Genomic DNA, 7,046 nt, shown 5'->3' on the forward strand with positions numbered 1-7,046 from the left:
TCAGATAGATTATGGGTAGTTAGTTGGTATGGATGCAAAACAAACACAAAAGTTGTTTTGTGCTTTGTGGAAACAGTAATTACCAAGAACAATCATACCACATAATTACTCATTAGTTTCATAGAAAAAAGTACTAACTGATACTGAGCATTTCTCTAGTAAACACATTAGTAACAGAATGGATGTTTCCAAATAATTACTCACTAGTTTCATTTAACTCTTAAAACATTTACCAGTAAGTTTATACTGTTACAAAGTACTTTTCTGGTAAATACCAAGTAAATAATGTGCCATACAAGTGCCACCGCTGTGGTCTCCTGTTTTCTGTATGCACTACTTTTCATGTGATGTTATCTGCCATGAGACTAAATGTAAATGTATAAGCAGAGCTATAACAGATTATGTAGGATGATGATTATATGGTGTGTTAGGGTAGCGTTCCAAGTTTCAGTAGGGTTCATATGTGTATACAGTTCACATGTGTATACTTCACATATGCATGGATTTAACATGGAGCGATGGTTAGTACTAGTCATAACAATCAGTCATTCAGTCATTTTTGATTTGTCAGTAAAAAAAAAAAACTGGGAAAAACCCTTTCTGTCTGTCTCAGGGTCACTGGCTATCAAGGTGATCACACCCGGGAATGTTACAGCTGTGGCCGGCAACCCTGTGATGCTAACTTGTGCCCTGGATGGGAAGGGAAACATGGTCCAGGTGCACTGGAGCAGGTGCAATGGGCAGAGTCTCTTCGTCTACCACACGGAACATGGAGTGAGTGTCCGCCCGGACTATGCGGGGCGCATATCCATGGTGACAGCAAGCAAGTTCACGTTGCAAGAAACACGAGCCAACGACAGCGGGCCATACTGCTGTGCGCTCAGCACCTACCCCCACGGCACCCTGCAGGGTCAGCTCACCTTGTTCATTCGCACGGACACAGGTACGATCCCCTACCGCCTCACAACACTCTCTTCTCCAATCCAGCACACTCTGCTACCCTAATCTTCAAGACACCAACACTCCATTACACACCACAAAGTTGCTCGCCTCCATATACCTGTCACACAGTAACTTCCTCCTACAATGCAGGAGAGCACAACCCCACAACTCTAAATAGTTCAACAATTTCAGCTTGAACTGAAAGTTCCCCCTCTCTGTTTCAGTTTCCCTGCTGTCCATGGTGAGTGTGTACATTGTGTGCGGGGTCCTGGGAATAGCAGTACTGGGAATAGCAGTCTTGGCCTGCGTGATGTACTATCAGGTGAGAATAGCCTCCTTACTGTCTTCCTCCTCCCATGTGAATGTGTCACTGGCAGCCTGTGAGTCCAGTAGAGCAGGAGGAAAATTTACCTTAAAAGTAATGAGTACTTTCAGACCCTTTCTCTTAAGTGTCTTACAGATGCATTCTTTTTCTTAGCATCACAAATCCATTATTTATTGATAATGAGGACAGATATATTCTGTGCCCACAAGCAGGCATGGTGATGACAAGAAGTTCATCTTCACCAATTCTGCAGTGAAAGTGCTGTTAAAATGCACCAATTTCTGAAGAGTTCATTCACATGTCGATTTGATTCTTATCTGATTATTTAATTCTTATTTTTCTTTTAATTGATTCTTAAATGCAGAGGTTCAAATTATGGCATAGAATGGCTTTTATGTTTTAATTATTGAATTATGTTTTAATTAATTGAGAAATATCCTTGGCTAAGCTATTCAAACATCATACTTGAGTACTCAGTCTCGTAGAATTGAAACAAAGATAACATTACTAACGTTATTTGACTTTCAATATGTGAATTGCTAGCACTAATAGAGCTACAAAGCCATAGTCCAGCAAATGTCTTTAATTAAATTAGAACTTAATTTTTTTTATTTTATCACAAGTTTGTCTTATGATAATGATTTCGTAGCATCTCCATGGCAATTAATGCTGTGGTGCTTTGTAAATTTCCGTTGACTATGATGTGATGGCCCAGTCCTTCAAAGAATCTTGTAGGTATGGAATGTGGTATGGTATGGAATGTCAGGTTTCTCAGCTGCATTTCCTTCCTTACACAATTTTCATTATGCAAGACTCACCTTAGCAAGACTTAGCTAAACTGTACAACTTTTCTCATACTATTTTATCATGGTGCTTTGGTAATTAGGATGAGGCAAGAGGCACTTTATTCAGATTGTAATGTATTTTTTTAATTAATTGTGTACCATTGCAATCTTATTATATGTTGTATTTTATTATATGTATCTTATTATATGTAGCAAGTCAGCCCAAATTGGTCATTAGGTGATTGCTTGATTGCTTTAAGCAAAGTTTGAAAACAGCATTAGTATAGGAATGACTGCTCAGGAAGGAACCGCTCACAAGCTGCTTTTGTATGTGCGTACACACCTGTGCGTGTGCGCGCGTACACACCTGTGCGTGTGCGCGCGCACGCATATGCATGTGTTTTTGTGCATGCGTGGGTGTGCATGTGTATGCATCTGCCTGTGTTTGAGGATGTGAATGCGTGCTTTTGTGTATGTGTGTGTATATGGGCATGTTTGTGTGTGTGTGTGTGTGTGTATCTGTGTGTATTGTTGTGTTGACCACAACTGGGTCAGTGGTCAGTGCCTCACTCTGCAGTCTCTCACTGTGCTGAAGATGGAAACTCCCTGCTAGTAGACTGGCAGCATGGCAGTAGACTCTGCTATAGCCTGATTTACTTCTTCATTCTCTGTGGAACTCATTGCACAAGTTCAGGTTTTGGTGTTAAACACCTGCAAGGTGCTGATGTTATGATTCAGTTTTCAAATTATAGTGAAAATAATGGTCTTGAGATTGGCAGTGTGACACATGACCTGAAAGAGCTGCAAAAGCTCTTACACACAACGCACACAGAGATACTGTACACAGATATGTGTATCTGCTGACTGAGCACTGAGCACCATGACTCATGACTGCTTTTATGTGGCTAAGAGCCTGAACTGCAGTTAGATCACTGTGTAAGTCACCGTCAGCCCCGACCTTAGACATCACGCAAAAAGCCCTCACAGTCTTAACACTGGCCCATTTGAAAACAACGAAGAAATAATTGACAATGTGCCACGCAATCTGTCCACAGAGGAGGAGGGTCAAGGTTCGGAACCCTGTGCATGTGGCTGTCCACTCCGGGGGCCTGCCCCAAAACAACCAGTCCTTCCTCACAAAAATCCCATCCCCCAAACAGCCAAGGAAGGAAGAGAAGGAAGAGAAGGATGTGGAGAAAGAAGAGGAGTCAGGAGCAGAGTATTTCAATGTCATGACCTCCAGTTCTGTCATGTCCTTCCCAAATACTCCTTAGGACATGTAAATCCATCCTGACCCCATTGTACAAACTGAACTCTTGCCCCCTACCTCTGGCATACTCATTCATAAACTCACATACACACACTTAAGCACAGTTGTACACATTTACATTCATGCACACAAATTAAACCAAATCCTGCACACTAATGAGCATAAGTCCACACATTTTAGTGAAGGAGTGATGCTCATAATCCAAAGGTTGCCAGTTCAATTTCCAGGTGGGGCATTGCTGTTGTACCTTTGGGCAAGGTATTTAACTCAGAATTGTCCCAGTAAATGTCCAGCTGTATAAATGGATAATATGTAAAAGAAAATTGTAAGGTCTGTACGTCAGGTCTGAAAAAAAGCATCTGCTAAGCCAAATGTAGCATCATTCACCTTTCCCCACATGATCTTTCTCCACCTACCATCCCTCTCATATCTATTTACCATGACTGAAACAGACTAGAAACTGTTGGCTGATTGGTGCACCTACATGTTAGCTAAGTCCCATGCATATACAAATTAGATAAGTGAATCAGGAGGAGAGTAATGTATTGTGCTTACTAATATAGTGTTCCCTCAGTATTGTTTTATGTCTGTTTTACTTTGGAGAAAGGCAAAGCTATTCCAATAAAAACATTTTAAATATTAAATTCATGCACTTTTTCAGCTACTTTCAGCTACTTTTTTTCTATGTGAGTAAGTATACTTCATTCCTGGAAACCTTGTCATAAACTAGATCATTGGGATTTGTGTCCCCACAATCACAATGTTATAATTGTGTACTTAGTCTAAGAAGAACACATGCAAAAAATGTCTAGTTAAATATGGCTAATGGAAGTCAAATATTAATTTTATGAAAACAACAACAAAATTATGACTTCTTTAACACTTGTAAAAATGCTTTTCCACTATTTTCACTCTGACTTTGGAATCACCAATAAGGTATGTCTCACAGCAACATTCTCATCATAGGAATGTGGAAGCATAGCAAAAGTAATCCTTCAATATACTCGAGTGCAGCCAACTACAATTTCACAGTAAAGGCCACAGGGCAAAGGTCAAACAGAGGATGATGTCATCTGAGCCACTCAGAGGTGTCTGATAAGTTGCTAAAGGATGGTATTGAGCAGCATGAAGAGGGGACCCTTTGTTATCTAATGGCACATCGCGGAGTCAAGCTTACAATGTCTTCAGCTGTAAAACTCCAATGAGGGTCTTAACCAACTGAGCCACCCAGTAACCATTCAATTAGATTTTTAACTTTGTAAAAGGGATTCATAGAAATTAGGAGAGTAAGGTCAAACAATAGGACTAAAGGACATAGCTAAAAGTCACACATCCTATTCTGACAAGATTTCATTGGCTGCAAAACCTCAGTGAGATTTTTGAATACTCAATCTTTCAAAACCCCTATTGACATGCTGTTTAACATCCCTGCAGATGAGTTTTGAACCATATTAGACATGTATGCTTTGTAGCATCATCTTAGAACCATGTTAAATGAAACAATTTTCAAACAGCCCTCATTGCTTACAACCAAACCCACCCTAGATTGCTTTGTGTAACACACAGTGTAGTCTATCTGGAGTCCATGTGTAAATCTACTGAAACTCATCACAGGTACTATATCAGTCCTATTCCAACTATTGCAGCTGATATTGTGTAATGTCCAGTCAGCACATAGACATGTGACACACATTGGTCTGAGGGTAGCTGGCTTCTCACCCATTCTCACTCTAATTGGTTTCAGTGAGGTCTTATAAACATCTTACAAAGTACTTTTTCATGAGTACAAGTTCAATACAGCTGGCTATCTTTATGTTTTTCAGAGGCTTTTGCTGACTTGCCTTTGTATTATCACATACCTAGCAAATAGGGTGACAACATGCCATAGTGTCTAACACATATTTGGGCATTGCTTGAGTTGTTCAAACTGCATTTGAATTGCTTCAAACTTTTGTAGTGTAACAGCAGAAGAAGAAGCCTGTGATCAAACTGTTCACAATGTGTGTGTTTTGGTTTTTACTGAGAGTAGACTGCTTCCTCTAATAAGGACTTAAAAGTTGCAGTGGTTATTGCAGTTGGCATTTTTTACTTCTACAGCATTTAAAGGTTATGATCAAATCTATTATATTCCAGCCTGGACTGAAGGTTTTTATGCTTTCAAATGCTTTATCTATTTGCAGTGACCTATCTTCACATCTCTAAATGTAACACATAATATGACAACAATGACCTCATTATGAAAAGCAAAACAGTTTTACAATACTATTGTGTCAGTTGGGTATGCATTAAAATAATAGGATGACTAATTACCAAAATTATTCAATCAAATTTGGGTTTACTCATGTTAGCATTATTATTTCCTAATATGTTTCCCTCTTTATTATAGCATTGTATCAGCTTGTCAAAATGATGTCAGATATATCTGGGAAAATAGTCCCGCCTAAGTACATTGATAAAACAAATGGAAAAAGTTTTTTTTTCCTCATGCCGCAAAAGCTTAACCAAGATCATTGCTGAGGTTCAGACTTATAGCCATGTCAAACCAGTTCGCCTGCTCCGCACTGGTTCAACATAGCCCTTTGACGTATGAAGTAAATACCTTTTGTATTTTTTCTGTTGCACTAATCTTACTAAATTTATTACATGTATTTTATGTACATTATTAGTACGAGCAGGAATGATTATGTAATTACTCTTCATATTTTACAATTATACGAAGGAATGGTGCTGCCAGAATCTTTTTATACAAACAAATCCCTGCACAATTCCAGAGGTGTAACAACTCCAACCTTGGGATTTTGGCCAAATCCCAATCACCATTAGGACGGTTTGCTATCCACTAGAGCTGGGGAAAAATAATCGTTTTTACGATGCATCGCGATGCGAAAGTGAAAGATTCTGCATCGATACAGAAAAAGAAAATAATTGATTCTTGAAAACTGTAATTAACTCTCAAACTTTTGCTTTTCATAATGAGGTCATTGTTGAATCCGTATGGTTTTTCGCTTGTGTTGTAATATAGCCTACCTCACTTGTAAGTCGCTTTGGATAAAAGCGTCTGCCAAATGAATGAATGTAAACGTAAATATTGCAGGATATATTACTACGACAGAAATAAAGCATTTCTTAATAATTATACGCATTTAATATTGTTTCAAATTTAGTTGGCATTTGTCTACATTTAAATGTGGCTGTATAGTATAAGGATTGGCTAACACAGGAGCTAATTTAAAAGGTGGTGTAATCTAAAAAATAAAAAAATCAAGATCAAAAATCAGCGACAGATCGTCTATGTAATGCCTTAGGCTAAAATGGAGGCGCTGCGCTGATCCAACAAAATGTTAATGCCGCAATGTGATGACTTGTGTCCACTGTCAGCCCATCCTGGCTACAAAACAATGCTAAACATCATCTGACTTGGTTGAGACCGGCTAAAAAATCCCCAAGTACGTAGTTTTAGCTGCGCTTGCTGTGAAGTGCGCTCGTCAACAGATACGCCCCCGAACAATCCAAATATTACGACGGGTAAAACAGACAGGGGAAGGTAAAACTGTGCTTAGTCATAAAACACGTTTTACATTCACGAAATGTATTTGAAATTTACAGTAATATTCGTGCATGCAGTTTTATTTTAATTTATGTGTACACTGCATCACTACGTTTCAAATTAAATGTTTGCGCTGAGTTCATTGATTGGTACATTCCAGCGTCAAGTCATATGATC

This window comes from Megalops cyprinoides, chromosome 3 (assembly GCF_013368585.1).
Source record: "Megalops cyprinoides isolate fMegCyp1 chromosome 3, fMegCyp1.pri, whole genome shotgun sequence".
Lineage (NCBI taxonomy): Eukaryota > Metazoa > Chordata > Actinopteri > Elopiformes > Megalopidae > Megalops > Megalops cyprinoides.